Source organism: Amblyomma americanum, chromosome 3 (assembly GCF_052857255.1).
Source record: "Amblyomma americanum isolate KBUSLIRL-KWMA chromosome 3, ASM5285725v1, whole genome shotgun sequence".
Lineage (NCBI taxonomy): Eukaryota > Metazoa > Arthropoda > Arachnida > Ixodida > Ixodidae > Amblyomma > Amblyomma americanum.
In genome coordinates this window covers 85,326,825-85,344,080 of record NC_135499.1, presented here as the reverse complement: position 1 = coordinate 85,344,080, position 17,256 = coordinate 85,326,825, and the positions used below count along the sequence as shown (strand labels likewise).

The 17,256-nt window shown below is 51.6% G+C and overlaps 1 pseudogene; it reads right to left on the bottom strand.

The window, feature by feature from the left end:
- Positions 1 to 8,204: 8,204 nt before the first annotated feature.
- LOC144123875 (uncharacterized) lies at positions 8,205 to 10,241 on the bottom strand (annotated as a pseudogene).
- Between the last annotated feature and the right edge of the window lie 7,015 nt (positions 10,242 to 17,256).

The window sequence follows — 17,256 nt, the reverse complement described above, 5'->3', positions numbered from 1 at the left end:
GGACATTATAGTCCTTGCATTCTTGCTACCATTAAAATGCGGCGAGCATGGTCGCCGTCATGACCCCGCGCAACCTCGTTATATAAAATAAAGCTTTGTAATTCTGTATATCACAGCTGCAGCCACACACAAGCAACAAGCCTTAAGTGAGGAGGGTGATATTCGCGCCATACGCAAATATCACCGTAGTACTCTCATATTTCCACCCTCTTCGTAATCGCTTAATCAGTAGTTATCTATACAGAATACTCATCTCAGAACGCGAGCACAGAATAACGGCAGCCACTTTTCCGCACAGTTCCGCGCGCCATATGAAGGCCTCGATCGTATATCGGAGGTTTTTAATTAGTGCTGACAGACTCCGCTGACATCCAATTAGTTTAAATTTTCTCGCATAATTTGTTAAGAAGCGGATAATTATCGATGCGTTGCATAACCGACTTACCTAACTCATGAATGTTCGCTACCATCTCCAGCCTTAGTTGGGTTCGTCGTTCGGGTCATAATAGCAAGCACCAGCGGACCCGAGCGCCGAAAAATGTACGTACGAAGGTTCCTGCCAGCATCACCCAACACTTCGGCCCCCAACGCTGCAATTCTACAAGCAAGCAAATTTTCGACAGGCACGGTAAAACTCATTCGAAGTTGAATTAAAAGAAGGATTTCAGTATTTAGGAGATTTGGCCGCTGCACAGTTCGGCAATCTGACTGGGGGGAGGCACACATCAAGGTTTTTTGAAGACGCTTTACAGCCATAAGTCACTTCTAGCAAAGAGCAGTGCAACGCTGATGGAAGAGTGCGCGCAGGGGTTCTGAGTTAATGTTAACGCGTGAACAAAACTTTCACAAAACTTGAGCAGGACTCGATTCAATATCCTGTCTTCTTTTGCAGTTAATTCCTTGTCACGTTTCTTGAATAGCGCCAAGATGCAAGGCAGTATCCTATATATGCTCAAACTGCTGCTTAGAAATTGTCTTAACATCGTGGCTAAACGGCGTTTGTTCAAAATTTCGTTTCCTTAGAAAAAACTTCGCAGCGTGCGGCTATCACCTGCCTAGTGGCAGCCGAACGTGCTCTTACACATGCGATGGCATCGCAGAAAAATTGTAATAGCAGCTCACCTGGCAGATGGGAATGCCGGTTGACCCAGTTCTTTTTTTTTTTAAGCGACGGCGAAAGTTTATGGCTGGGCTACCTTTATAAGCATTTCGTGGCTGTGTGTTTTCTCCATGAGAGAAGACAGTTTTTCCTCCTTGCGACGATTTTAAGTAAACTTGCCGCAGTGTAAGCACTGATGAATTTCAAATGCTCACGGTACGGCAAAAAAAAAGACATCTGCCTCAAAGAACGTACTTTTACACCTCCACGTATATACACGTCAACCTAGAGGAATTTTGCGGCTTAATAGGACAAAAGCAACCGAACAGCATATTCATAAATTTCTCATATAAACCATTTGAAAAGTTGCGTCTGCTGGCACGTATGACTGAAAATTATCTTGTGGCAAGCCGAATAGCATCGATCTCAAGGACTCTCAGCCTATTCAGTTCCCGGCCGGTCTACTTGTGGGGTCGGGTTATTCAGTCTGCCGTTGTCTCCGCACTGGCAGAGCAATTAGCACACAGCTTGTAGCTGAAAAGTACGCCTGCGCGAATGCGAGCACGCTTATCGCGAGTGCAGCCCAATGCTTAGGATAGCCTATACGTATTCTTTCAGCGTCTGCTCTCTGGCTTCTCTGATTAGGCGTCATCTAGCTACGCTAAATTCTCATCACCACACTTGATTACACACGCTTCCTCGGTCTCATGTGGCGTCGTTGAAGCCATCCGGAGTTTCCCCTTTCCGCCTCTCAGTGCTCCCATGACATCAAGTTGAAAGTGTATGAGAGTGTTGTTTGGAGACGGAGGTCTCCTTTCTTAGGGTTCAAGAGCACCGGACATAAGACTACGGGTACTAAGCGCAGCCTGGCTGCGATTAATTCGCATTATAGAACCGACTGCCAATCAACTGGGTGACTAGTGTGTGCTCACACCAGACTTGACTCGTTCGAGCATAGCCTGATGCTTGGACCAATGAAAAGTCGTATGCTCTTCTCTGCCGGCTGAGAGCCTAGAAACTGTGGATGACACAGTCCATATACTCCAAGCGGAGTGCTGTTATGAAAAAAAGGAAGTACTTGACATTAGCAGGCAGTACATTGCTTCTGCGAGCGGCGTACTGTGTACATCATTTCTAAAAGCCGGCCTAAGTGGAAACATTATTATACATAAACTAAAGAATATGAGCTCCGCTTGTGGTGACTTCATTGCATAATGAGAACAGACGCAAAAATTCACAACACGCAGGATCTCCCTCCTGCGCAGTACGTTCCACTGATCCCATGCTGCAGAGATCACTCGACCTGCACTGCTGCACATGAGCCAGTATAAAATCGCCTGAAGATCGCAGAATCGCTTTCAACACTTAAAGAAGTCCGCGCCCCACGATTCCAAATTCAGACACAGATTCCTACCACCACTACAGCGCGCATAACAGAACCATGCATTGGAACACCGAAGAGCGAAGCAAGACGTCCTCAGCTCTTTCTTCGCCGAGCAACGTCTTCAGGTTCGAGATGATTCGTATTCCTTCGGTCACCACGCACATCACTCCTCGAGACCGAGTCTCCGTTCAGCACCACACACTGTCCAGCCAACTTGAGCCGAAGACCCGCGACGAACGCGGCGATAGGCTCCAGCACCACAGCGGACGAACTGCTTGTCCGGGACACCGCACTCCTTTCGTCCCAGCGGAGCATCTATCCCTGGCTTGGCCTGCACTGCGAGGGTCCGTCGGCGGCGCGAACAGAGAGCCTGCTCGACCGACCGAGAGCCTGCGCTCTGGCGCGCATTCTGAAGCGCGGTCTGCGGCGGTGGCGGCGGATTGTGGCGCCCTTTTGTAGAGCCCTGGCCATTCAGGCAGGTACACAAAGGCCAGGAACTCTAGGCAGTACGAAGAGAGGGGGGCTTCCCTCCTGCATGGCGACATTCATTCGGCCACCACAAAAGGCAGCCGCTCTCGCCAGTCGCGGCGCGCGGCAAAAAGCCGTCGCCGTCCACCTTCCCCTGCTGGGAAGAAGAAGAAAAAAAGTGAAGGGACCATGAGCTGGTGGCGGCGGATGCATGCGGCTCCTTCTGCAGCCGAAGCCCTGGCGGGACCATCGCATGCTGTGGCCCGGGGGCTCCTCTTCGGAGGCGCCCCTCGCCCCTTGTCCCGCCGGCTCTCTATTCTTCTTCGACTTCAATGCGGCCCATACAGAGGCGTATACGTACCACCGGCGAGCCGGCACAAAACGCCATTTCCTTTGAATCAAAACTATTCACGGCGACGGCGCCAGAATGCTCGGCGTGGTCACGTTCCCGTACAACGTATATTTGCGAGCAGCCACCTCCTCCCCCTATTCCTTTGACCGGGGCTCCGTTTTAGTGGCCGCGCAAGCGGAGAAAGTGCCAATGCATGACACAACATGCGTAGAGCCTAAGTGGTCCTACCCTTCTCCCGGCCCTATACGCCCTTTTCTTCCCCTCGCAGTCGGCTTTTCAATGCCGCACTTGGGTCCGTGAAGAGGCGCGCTTCACTGAAAAGTGACTAATTTGCGTGTCATGCTCTTTCTGAGTGCCGCCCCGCGGATCCGCCGACGCGCAGAGGAGGAGGCTGCGTGAATGGCGGCCGATGGTCCGAGCGGAATTCTGGGCGCGCGATGCGTCCAAATGGAGCTCGTGGACAAAAGCGTGAATGAGACGGTAGTATGGGCGTACACCTGGTGCATAGCGACGGCGCAAGTACCCGGCGCGAAGAGTCGCTCTCTGCTAAGGCAGTGGTTATTAAAACCGCCTCCGATACCAGCTGAGATAAAATGAGAACGACACGGGGAGGTCAGATTCGCTGATTTTAGACGTAGCGCCTAGTGTACCGTGCGCCTTGTACCATGCAGTCGGCCGGCGAAATAAAGATAACAAAAAAGATATAGCGTGGGAAGCGATCGTAATGCTACAACTGGAAGTGTCAGCGATGCATAAGGAAAAGGTGTGCAATGGAAAACTATAACACCTCACTAAAGATTAATTTTTTTTTAGAGTAAGAAAGCTTGAAAGGGTCCCCCGTTGTCAAAAAGGCCCCCCGGGGCAAAAGGGGCCCCCCGTCGTCAAGTAGGATTTATCGTCCCATTCTATTACTAGCATACCGTCTAAATTAATCAAACATGCAATTTACTCGCACATAATTGTAAAATGACTACTTATTTATTTAATTATTTTTATTCCATCAACCACAAAACTCGAGGGCATACTACAGAGCAGAGTGGTTACATGCACTGTTTATAAGGAAGCAGCAGCAGACACTGTCCAGCATGAGGCGGAAAACAACAACAAAACGCAGCAAGGACAATTTCCAGGCGACACATCTGCGGCAGGAAATAACAACACAGTAAAAGCAAATGCAAAAAAAAACTTAAAATTTATAAAAAGCGGTAGTATACGACCGTTTTAAAAGCATCTAGGATGAAGTTGTTCCAACTCGAAGTGGTGCCGGGAAAAAATAATACAAAAATATTCACTCTGACCTGTCTGACTATACCTTTTCTTCTGGAGATGATCGATTCTGACTAAAGCCTAGGAGGCTATTAATAGCGTGCCCTTAAGGAAATAATTGTAATCGTAGATCTTGTGAAACAAGTACATAGGGGAACTTTTCTCCGATTGGCGTGAAAGAAGTGGTAATGACAAATTAGTTTTCATAGTAGTGACGCTGGAGTGATCCATTGCGATAATTCGAAAGTATGAAATTCGATGCTTGGATATGCTCAGATTCAACTTCAGATGCTAGCGATTCAAGGCCCAGATACCAGACAGATGCTGCATCTGCGAATTTTGATCTAACTAGGAATTTATAAACAAGTCATTTCACTCCATTATGAGAAACGACGAAACTTCGGCGCAAGTACTCCCCAGCATATGGCTAGCATTGTTAGTGCCTTAACTTTCCAATAATTCCTTGACCCAGTTGTATCTCGGGCCTTCCATTCTCTTCTGTTTAGATAGGTGACCTCATTTTTAGCAGCGATGCGGAACACCACTTCTCACACTGCCAGCGGCCCGTCCGACGCCTTGCCGAGTATACAGGAAGCAGTCGCAAAAAAAGTCAAACCATTTTTGACGCTCGTGGACTCGATTTTTTTAGAGAGAGACCACGTCAGCGAGCATGGCATAAGTCCCATCCAGACAGAAGTGCAACTAACTCAATTTTTCGCAGCCCTCTTCCATTCACAACATGGTGCGATAAACTCAGGACCACCTCGCTACACCGAAATATGCACCTTCTACGTATGTATACTACACAGGCCGCCTCTCAGCCAGAGCCAAAGCCATTAAAGTAGCCTACGCACACCGTGAGGGCACATTATATGTTGACGCTGCCGGCCCGGAGAGAGCCCACGCAGCAATTTAAGTTTTTAATAGACATATGCTTACTATGGATGGTCTCACCACGCGTTACAACTCCTCTACGGAGGCTGAAGAAATTTCTATTGCCATGGCGGCTACTATTGCGGTGCTGGTGCAGCGTCGACCTAGACGAACCTCTTCTGCCCTGCCGGCGCCGTGCAGTTGCCTGCGAGCAGAGCGCGGCGCGAGGGGCGCTACAGGGCTTCCCCCCTAAGAGGATGTGCCCAGCGGACATGTCTGGAGGAGGCTGCGCAGAATGGTGGCACAGCAGAAGTGAGAGTGACTGGAGGGACCACGGGCGGAGGAGTGGCAATATAGGCCGGTTTTAGTCTGTCAGCAGACACAACATCTTTACGGCCGTTGATATCAAGCATGAAGGTCATCGTCGCACGATGGAGCACTCGGAGCGGTCCATCGTAGGCCGGCGCTAGGGGTGGACGGACGTGGACACGGCGGACGAAGAGATGGCTGCGGGACTTCCAGATCCTGGCTGACAGACTAAGGATTACAGGCAGCAGGGATGACAGGATTAATGAGTCAAAATGTGTTGCGCAGGTCTCAGAGGTGTATAGACGGAAGCATGATGGACGAACGGATGGAACGAAGGAGGGAAGAATTCCGCACGGATGCGCAGCGAAACACCGGGGTAATACTAGCTTAGCAGAAGAGCAGCCTAGGTCAGCCTTTAGTGCTGAGCGAATGCCCAGGAGGACGAGGGGAAGGTGGTCGGACCAACGTTCCCTTGGCTGATAAGTGGTAAGGGCAGCCTTCAGTTTTCGATGAAGACGTTCCACCATGCCATTTGCCGAAAGAGAGAGGCGGTCTTACGGATGTGGCGGATGCCTCGTATGTTGGCAAGGGTGGTGAACAGGGCCGATTGAAACTGGCGGCCGCGGTCGGTGGTGACGACAGACGGGCAGCCGAAACGAGACACCCAGCCAGCCATGAAAGCCAAAGCAGCTGCCTCTGCCGTAGTGTCGGCAATGGGCAACGCCTCAGGCCAGCAGGTGAAACGATCCACACATGTGAGCAGGTAAGAGGCCCCACGTGATGGTGGGAGCGAAAAGGAGAGGCATGCGTCACGGTATGCCTGTCAATTGTGACACGCTGGCATTGAAGACAAGTTCGTTCCCAGCGACTGACGTCTGCATTGATGCCTGGCCAAAGGAATCGAGATATGACCAACTTCTGCGTCGCACGAAAACAAGGTGGCTCATGTGGTGCAGTTTTTCAAAAATGGCACGACGGAAAGCCAAAGGTACGTAAGGGCGCGGGACACCAGTGGATGTCTCGCACGTAATGAAGTTGGAGAAAAGCGGCAGCGGACATACAGCGAAGGACAGGGACGCAGATAAGGAGCGAAGGCAATGCAGCCCTAGCTGGGCCGCTGCACCGCTAGCTCCTCCATGTCCACTGGTGATTCGGACGCCATGACACTTACACGGAAAGTGCATTAGCAGCAGCATTTTCCGGTCTATGGACGTGACGGAGATCCACTGTAAACTTGGAGGTAAAACACAGTTCACGGATCTCGCGCGCAGTGTAGGTTCTGTGATTCCGTTGGAAGGCAAATGTCAAGGGGTTATGTTTCGTGACGAGGTGTAAGTACCGGCCCTCCAGGAAGTGGCGGAAATGCTTGATGGCGAGGTACACCGCGAGGAGTTATCGACCGGAGATGCTGTATTTAGCTTCAGGTGGCTTCAGCTATTGTGGGAAAAAGCGAGTCTACAACTAGAGACGTGCAGCTCGCGAACGGCGCCGACTGCAATGCTCGATCCATCGGTGCCGAGACGCAGTGGAGCGTTAGGAACTAGGTATATGAGCAAGTTGGCGTCGACGAGCGCCTTCTTGGCAGCAGCGAATGCAGATGCACCGTCATCAGTCCACTGAAGTGGCGCAGCAGGATCTTTCTTGGTAGCCAAAAGGTCCGCCAGAGGCTTCAGGAAATTGGCGCACTTCGACAGAAAAGGACGATGAAAGTCCAGAAGGCCCATGAACTATCTGAACTTTTTAAGTGACGCGAGGGGTAGAAAATCTTGAATGGCCTTGACTTTCCTGCCGAGAGGCCGACCAGTGATAGAGCAGTGGTACGGAAGAGGCTATTATTTTTCATTTATTTTATTTCCTCAAATTACTTCATGTCGAGAGGCCGAATACGAAGTGGGGTGAGAAGTATTCCTATGAACTCTATTGCAGCGACGACGAAGAGGCAATTGTTTGGGTTGATGACGAGCCTATATTCATCAAGTCCGTGGAAGAGGGCGCGTAAATGAGCTTCATGCTCAGAACGGGATGAGCTCGCGACGAGGAGGTCATCGATGTAAGCGAACACGAAGTCGAGTTCCCTCGTAAACTCGTTGATAGCTCGCTGAAAAGTCTGTTCAGTGTTGCGCAACACAAAAGGCATCCTAAGATACTCAAAGAGGCCGAACGGTGTGGTAATGGCCGTCTTCGTATTATCATCCGGCTCCCCGGGAATTTGATGATAAGCCTTCACGAAGTCAACCTTAGAGAAGTTCGTGGAAACAGCCAGGTTTGATGTGAAGTCCTGAACGTGAGGAAGTGGATAGCGGTCTGGTAAGGTGTGAGCACTGACGGCGCGGCAATCTCCACATGGTCTCCACTCGCCCGGATCTTTCTTTGACACCGTGTGAGGTGGCAATGCCCAGTTGCTCGAAGAAGGACGCATGCACGATGCCGAGTTCAAGCATGTGTGGTGAAACTCACGACGAGCGACGGCGAGGCGTTCTCCAGACAGGCTGCGACGGCGTGCAAACACCTGAGGACCAGAGGTCACGATATGGTGGGTGATTGCGTGCTTCACCGGTGACTCTCTGGTGTGTGGCTTCGTAATGCTGGGAAAATCAGCGAGAACTTTCGCATACGGCGAAGAGGGGCGGCGGCTCGAAGCCCCGTCGCCGCAGCGGTGGAGAGTACGTCGTTGACGGAGGTGCGTGCTAAGATTTATGAGGCGATGAGCTGGCGTGTCGACCGCGAGGTTGAAGAAACCAGGGAAGTCAGCGCCGAGAGCAGCTTGCGAGATGTCAGAAATATTGAAAATCCAACGAAACGTGCGGCGCAATCCGAGGTTAACTGTCAGGGACCGTTGGGTGTACGTGCAAATGGGGGCGTTGTCTATCGCTTGGAGCGGGGAGGTCTGTTCGTTGCGACGGCGATCTGCCCAAGAGGCCTTCATGACGCTCACTTGTGCTCCCGTATCGACTAGGAAACGCGCGCCAGTGATCTTGTCCGAAACGTAAAAGAGGCGGCATGTCCGTCCACCACAACCACTTGCCGCCGTCAGTGGCCGGTCGCAGCGTCTCCCGACCAGGAGCACGGGTGGGTGTACTTGCGGGCAGAGCTGCCGAAGGTACGGTGGTACCACAAACAGCCGAGGCCAAGATGTCTGCCCGGGCGTCGGACGGTTGGGGTTCCGGGGAACACGATGGTGCCGGGGAGCGGCGACGTGACCTGAACCTCGGCGGAGAATGGCATGGGAAGGGCACGAGGACGTCGAGCTGTGAAGGGCTGCATACGGTAGGCCCAGGCATTGATGTAAAGAACTAACCCGGCTACCAGTGCCGAAGACATTTTGCCTGCCTTCACATTTATCGACCCAGACATGTCGGCGAAGGCGGTGGTGGGGAATGCGGCGTGCGATGCAGAAGACAGCTAGACGCGCAAAGACAGCCAGACGGCTAAAGAGGTGAGGCTGCGCGCGGTTTCCAACACAACCGCAGTCTTCCCTGCGGTTTGTGGGGCGACCTTACTAGCAGCGGACACGACAGGCTGCGTAACGGCTCGAGGTGGCGGAGGAACTCGGCGGCTGGCACCAGGCGGGCTGCCAGCAGAGGCGAGACTGGCGGCAGAGAAGCGTTGCCCTCCGAGGTACACCTGATCCCCTTCGACCCATCCCCAACGAGGCCATCGGCCTTCCCGTCGTAACGGCCGCGGGTTCCTAGAAATTTGGCGGGTGCCCTCGGTCGGCTGCATGGGCAGCGACGACGAAAAACCGTTGGGCGAACATTACCCAGAGAGAGAGAGAGAAAAGAGACGCGGCGGGGCCAGCGGAGACAAAGAAGAGGAGTCGAGCAGAGACGGGCGAGGCGAACAGATGCAAGATCGCTCTGGTTTATAGTCAGCGAGGCCGGATCTCAGCATCCGCAGCAAACTGACCGCCAGCCGAAACGCCCAAGAGTCCTCCTATGGCCTCGACCCGTCACAGCCCCGCCAGCCGAGACGCCGGGAAGAGAGACAGACCACGGGAGAGCCGCGGCCCGACGACGAAAGATGAGCGGAGTGAAGCCCCGGCCTGCCGGACGGACAACCAGTTCTCCGAAAAGCCAGCGGTGAGCAGAGCCCCAGTTTCGCCTTCAGGCAGAGAGGAATAAATATTGCTTTGCCGGGCTACCGCCTTGTTGGCTCAATTCTCCTCGCTTCAGCAGGGCCCGTAGATTGTGTAACTGACCCCCGACATGTGGGAACGTCACAGAGCCACCTGGCAAGAGCGTCCACTCGATCTTCTATGCTCGCAAGCTGGGAGGCGATGGTATAGTAGCTGGAGGCAGTGTGGTCACGGCGCTGAGGTTGGAGTGCCCTGAGTATTCCGCAACACGGTCGGTGAGTTCGGCGAGCTTGTCCGATGAGACATTAGACGCAGCTGCGAGGTAGAGGATTATGTTCTAGGGAAGACGCTGAAGGAACAACTCGCGCAGGAGTGGGTCGTGCTGAGCAGCGGAGTCTCTCAGAAGCTGGCGCATGCGACGGAGGAGCTGCGAAGGACGGCTGTCACCGACCTCTATAGCGGTGAGGAGATGCTGGAGTCTGCTGCTCTCGGACGCGGACTTGCACTCGACAATAGCCGCCCTCAACGTGTCGAAGTGTCAAACTGGGTCAGGCGAGGTGATATGACGTCCACTAATTCCTCGGCGACGCCAGAAGGCAGGGAGGACAGAAGATGGAGGAACTTGGTCTCCTGGCTGGTGACACGCCGCCGGTGGAAGTGCGCCTCAACCTGCGGGAGCCAGGCGCGGGGGCTATTGGGCCAAAACAGAGGCAGGTTGACTGGTTGGAACGCGGCCAAAAACGAAGCGCCGTGAGGTGGAGCGTCTTACTTTAAACTATAGCCCGCCACGAATATTCTCCGCCGGCTATGGACCTCGACGAAAGACATGAAGTACACTTCCGACGCCTACTATACATTACCACATCCATTCAGGCTGCATGCGAAAGACCCAGGCTCCTTTTACTGGGAATGTCGCTTCCGCGTCGACATCTCAAATCTATACCATATCGTCTGGGTCTGCCAGGCCAATCCCAAATTACTGCGCATCTGTCAGCCAACGACCGAAGGATGGGAAACGGCTTGGCCAGCTCGCAGCTCGAGGACCAAGTCCGGCTCCTGGACCGACTATAGCGACCCAAACCGTGCCAATCTTTCGCTCCTATACCTGTCACTTAACATTTTCACCACTACCCTTTTCCATCGACAAGGGGCGCAACTTTGTGAAATTAACCATCTTTTACTACCGTTTCATTCCATGCTTAAACCCCTGCTCTGTCTGCCCACCAGCATGATCTATATTTGGAGCAGCAAGAGCTCTGCCCCCACCACATGGTCTGCGACTGCGTCCGACTCCTTCTATAGGTTGAGATGACCTTTGTCGGTGGCGCGCCCTTTTGCCCAACAACGGCATGGCGATCCAGTCTATCTCATGACGGATGCGCCTCGTGTGGAATGTGCAGCTGTCTTAATGGATAGCGACAGCGGGCGAAGTTTTTAACGCGAACGTGCTACCGTTGTGCAGAAAATCCGGCGTCGTCGTCACCGGCGTTGCGAACGAAAAATTGGCTGGGGTAGGGTGGACCACGTGGCCACCCTATCCCTACTTGGCGGTGGTCCACCTATGGCACGTGATTTTGTGACGTCATGACAACCTGCCCACTGGTTTGTGAGCAAACTGCCCACCATGGCAGGTGGCAGTTGAATTAATGGTCGCGAGAGGTTGCTCTGCAAGAAAAACCCAGATCGCACAAGCCCCACCAGTGGCAGCACCTGCCATCGCACGGCATTGGCACATCGCTGAACCACTAAACCACTGCGCCAGGAGTAGTATGAGGACACCCATGAATCTATGAATGTAAAGTTGAAATGACCAATTGTCATATATGGAAATTAACCCATTAACGCAATCACGTTACACCCTTAAGACGCTGTTTAAGTTTTTTTTTCAAGTGTCTTTCTCCAATCTCTGAATGCTAGTATATTAAATTCGGGCGTCAACATCTTGGTGTGTACTTGGCCGGACGCCACTTCATGCATGATCTCAGGGCCACTGCCTACTGATTTCTGACTTCCAGAATTATGTGTGCTAGCAGCTAATTTTTACTGCGCTTTAGCCTTCAACTGGCGTACATGACAGAGTTCACGCCTGCATTGCGCCTGCTATGCGCCGAGGCTAACCGCGTTTACGAAATTCTAAAAACTGATATGGATCTTGCTTACGCTAGGCTGCACGCCTCACAATAATGAACGAGACTAACCGCAATAGTGAAAAAGTTATCTACTTAATATTAGTTAACCAGCCTGCCAGTTAGTACGTCTTAGCTGCATTTTGATGTACTTCACCGCTGAAAATGCAATGCCGAAAAAAAAGCTTCTTTTTTACTCAAAAAGCATATTCAAAAAAATGTGCAAAATCTTAGGTGAAATCCCAGGATAGGTCTCGAAGCGGATCAAAGCAGGGAACTAACTGCACAGCTGTTGAACCCAGGAGAGTTTCTTCGACTCCGAATGCACGCCGCCATGGCCCGAACCAACCATCGACGTTGTGCAGCCGCGGTGTGCTCTCCGCTGATTTTGTGCCCCACGAATTCGACTATATATCGCCATGCTTCCATTTGCATTGCCTGCGACTTGCTCACAACGACTGGCAACGTCCGTCGAGGCGCAGTGTGCGCGCGGAAGCCCCTGCGATGGTCCTACCGTGGCTCAAAGCTGCAGCCGCCGAGGGTCTTTTGCTTGCCATCGCTTCCTACCACGTCGCCCTGTTTCTCTGCTTCGCCGGAACTCCGCCACACTTTCCGGCCCTTTCTGCTGGTCCAAAAGAAGAGTTCGTATATCGTTCATGCTGCAGCCTTATCCCGAACCGTGTAACTAACCAGGTGGCCTTCCGTTGCAGCACCATCGGCACCAGCATGTATGCGTTAAGGGAAGAACGGCATCAATGCGACTGCGGAGCCTAGCTAGTAGCTTTTGTCGTGCGTTTCGATGCCTTCCTGTGCGCACCGGCGTTCTTATTGTATGCATTGCAGTGGCATTTGCTTCTGAACGGACTCACAGCTCTGGAATTCTTCTCCCCCAAGTTGTGCAACTTTCTTCTTATCGCGTCTACACTCGCGCGTTTTTCTTCTTTCGTTCCTCTGCACGCTGTTACGACCTCTCTCAATTATTTGCGGCAAAATCCTGTCTATCAAAAGACTGCTATTCCAGCTGTCATCACTGTCTATTCCTCGCTTTATACTTTATGTTGCCCACCACCAAACACTTTTCTTACGCGCTAGCCATGTGTGTATACGCCCGCGCCAACTGTGTTCATGTATACAAGTTATTTAGTTTCAATAAACGAGCTTGCACCATGAACCAGTTTTGCAGTATTGCTCCATGGTGTAATTAATCTACGTTAGCACAATGCTAACCACTATATAACATATATAGCTCAGTGGTGAGCGCTTTGATCACTCAGCTGGGCCTGCGCTGATTGAGAAGGCGCTGCTCGCAGATCTCGAGGGCAGAACTTTGTTGTCTCAGTCTACATTTCTCAGTGCGGACAATCGATGGCTGTTTCGCTCGCTGGCGTCTCTGTCAGCCACTTACAGCCGGTTCACGTACACGGAATCTCTCAGAGAGCTTCCCATATTTTTGCAAATAAAGGAGGCCGGCAGCTGACTGGTATCAATGACTGCATTGCTGTTGTCTTTCCTGGAAGTACATAATGTTTAACAGAAATAATTGACGAGTTAAGAGAAAATAAAATTCATAATTCTGATGAGGACGACGATAACGATGATGAATTTTTATGGCGCAAGGGCATCTATGGCCAATGAACGCCATGGCACAAGGCGTCTTTGTCTTCTCAAGGTGGGCTCCGAGGCTCATTTCCTAAGCATTTAATCCTAAATAAGCCGAGCACCAGGCCTCGAGAAAGCTTGCCGTTATAGAGTACCCGGCGGCGCTGGGGATCAAACCCCGCGCCTCCCGCATGCGAGGCGCATGCTTAACCCATTATGCCACGGCTGCGCTAAATTCAAGATACTAGCTTCTCTCACATTCATGCATCTTAAATTGCGTGTGAAATTCCGCTCACTGCTCCTTTCTGTTTTCCTCTCTACAGTCCCCTTTTCCTTTCCTTTTCTAGCGTTCCTTAAAACTGGTCACCGCATTTGTCAATCAGTCAAGTTGGGAAAAATGGTGACCTTTCGTGATGAACAGCACTACGGACCGGCTGAAGCGTTTTCCTTGCGTTCCTTTCCGTCCGTCGTCTTCATGGACAGCTCCGGCTCTGGTGGGTACACGTACCATTACAGCCGGGGCCAGCAACAGCAACTGCGGTTATCAGCGAGCATACCACCATCGCTTTTGCATACACAATAAAGCGAATTACCAAAGTTTTGTGGCTGTACAACAGCTGGTCTGTCTCGGAGATGCGTGAATAAGACCTGCGCGCGACGTGCAACCCTGCTGCACCCACGCATGTGAGGGAAACCTCGATGAGGTAACTTCAACGTCGCGGCGACCGGCGTTCCCACGCGGAGGCGAAGCGATCGCGTCAAGATTACTCTCGCAGCGCCCCTCATACTCGTAGACATAATTACCAAGAGAGAAGCGAATGTTGCTGCTTGCCGCGAAACAACTGCGCCCCCCCACACAGTATACACTCCTTCCAGTACGATTCATATCATGAATGCACAAACGGCTCTGCGAGACGAAGTATTAGACGTCAGCGCTTGTCGCACGCATCAGTATTAGATATGACTGCAGCAGGGGACATTATTTATGCGGTTGTCGAATGTAGCTGAAATTTTACTCCTCTCTCGGTTTTAAACTGTGCGACACGACAATTCAGAAGCCGCATTCATACCCCTGAGAAGTATCAACGCGGAATCCGTCCAGGGTGCTTCCACAAATCTAGACAAGGGTATCAGAGACCGCTTTTCAACGGATTCCGGATCTGTAAAGCTAACAACTCTTCAGCTGTTGAGGTCGCTTTTCAGAGGTATTGCAAGGTGTAATTTGGATCTCTTTAACGAAGTTTATTTCTATAGCTTTCTACAGGTTTCTATAGAGCGCGCAAAGGGCGTTGGCTTCACCTGCGAGCGGCCTGAGCCTGGAAATAATACCCTAACATGCATTGCGATTTCCTTCACATTGTGGTTAACTTCTGGCGCCTCAAATGTCTCCATAAAAGCGGCAGTATAGCAAGGTTCGTCAATGCTGTTCGCCATGCGCTCTTCGCGCGCTCGAGACAAGTCTTTGGAGGGCTGTACCTCCATGCCACGTAACAGCTGCCGCCGCGAGTCAGGCATGCGTATAGGGGCATATTGGAGAAGAGCACTGACTCCGGCTGCTTGGTGCATGTTGATGGAAAAGAGTGAACAGCGCTAACAGACGGGGCGGAAGAGAAGGAGGACACAGACACTGGGTCTTTGTTCTCTTCCGTCGCGTCTCTTTGCGCTGTTCAGTCATTTCCATACGGGGTATATGAGTGCTTGTGGATCAAGATTGCAAGAGGTGCCACGAAGGAAGAAGTCAGCTTAAAAGAAGCACCTGTGCACACAGCGTCTTTCTGCACTGTCCATCTCTCAACTTTATCAAGCGTATACGGCCGTGGAGTGCATATGGCAGGTTCTCTCATATCATGAATGGCAATTTACGAATATCCCTCTGATTCCCCGAAGAGAAAAGTATACAACAGCGGTATCTTACCGGTACTCACCTACGGGGCAGAAACGTGGAGGCTAACGAAAAGGGTTCAACTTAAGTTAAGGACAACGCAGCGAGCCATGGAAAGAAAAATGATAGGTGTAATGTTAAGCGATCGGAAGAGGACAGGGTGGGTGAGGGAAAAGACGCGGGTTAATGACATCCTGGTGAGGAGGAAGAAATCTGCTTGGGCAGGGCATGTAATGCGAAGGCAAGATAACCGCTGGTCCTTAAGGGTAACCGCTGGTTCTGCGGTGGCCGCAGCAGGTAAAGGTCAGGGTTCTTAAAGAGACGTGGGAGAGGCCTTTGCCCTGCAGTTGCCGTAGTCAAGCTGGTGATGATTATGATGCGATCATGGTTTTTTTTTTTATGCTGGTAAAAAACCCAAGTGCAGCATCTTTTTCTATTTGAGGTTGATAACTTGATTCCACATGTGACGTGAACTATAAAGGTCGGCATTTCTACGGCGAAAGTTTGATGAAAAGTTACGCACACGATCGCCGTTTCAAGCATGCTGCGAATCCGAGAAGCGTATGGTTGGTGGCCACGCTGTAGCTAACACGCACACCGAGAGGGTCGATTAAACAAGAGAGCTCACGTGGCATATATTGCTCTCGGAGTGCAGCGACCGTTCCGGTGGCAGAACAAGTATATACTCCTTCCCGTACACTGGTGGTGGTGGTGGTGGTGGTAAACGTGTTCACTAAAGTGGTTTGGGCCCCCGCGAACTGAAGGGGCCTTAGTGCGCGGCTTCGACAGCCTTAACTGTTTACTGCGCCCTCTGAACCAGCCGTTTTTGGTCTTTTAGGCTTGAGCTGGACAGTATACGGCCTCCCGCTGCTCAGGTTGTGGGCTTGGAATTTTCGGGGCGGCCTGCATGCTTTGACAAGGCTATGTATGACGTCATACAATGTAGGCGGGTTCCCCGCATAGCTGGCATGTGTTTGGGTATAACGTTGGGTGTATGTGGTGTAAGGGGCCGTAGATGTGTGGGTATGCGCTCGTCTGTATACGTGCCTGCAAGCTACGGCTTCTTCCCACGTCATCTTCTTTTGTGGTACGTGGTGTATTCGCCGCTTGTGGTAGGTAAGGATGTCAACGTACTTTTGTGGGAGACGGCTGCGGGGCCGCTGCATGAGTCTTTTGTCGGGGCCAGGTTAGTTAGACCTGCGGCTAAGGTGTGCGCGCGATGAGTTCCGCTTACAGACCTGCATATGCTCCATCCTGCTTGACGTCTCAGCTCCTACCTACAGGGACAGCAATCTCGGGTGATTTTATCCCGTGGCACTTCAAATACGGCGGCATGAAAATTTTTCGCGATGCCTGGTGTGCTCCTCTTAAGCGTGTCCTTCCAGAGTATGCGTCACCTTGTGCGAAAGTCTCGCCACGTTGAGCTCTTTCCTAAAAAAAACTCAATTCTCTCCAGCACTCATGCGCAGTCATGAACTTGGTCGAACTCGCATTTGATTAGCGTAGCCATCCCGTGCTTTCATTACAATGTCTTGTTACGACGACATGGAACTGATTACTTTCTACATTCATATGCCAGTGCTTATATGTTCGCTTTGAACGGATCTCTGTAGTGACGATCGCGAAGCTTAACTATTATCAATGTGTGGCCCAAGTTAGCTTGGAACGCCACGACTGCCAGCCATAACGTCAGCGCCCGAATTTCTGAGCCATCGCATAAAAAATTTCAAAACTTCTTTTAGCAGAACCTGATGCAGAAAATAAAGAAGAGTAAGTAATTTTATTAAACAACGCATAACGAGCGCTTATCCACACGTCTGTAT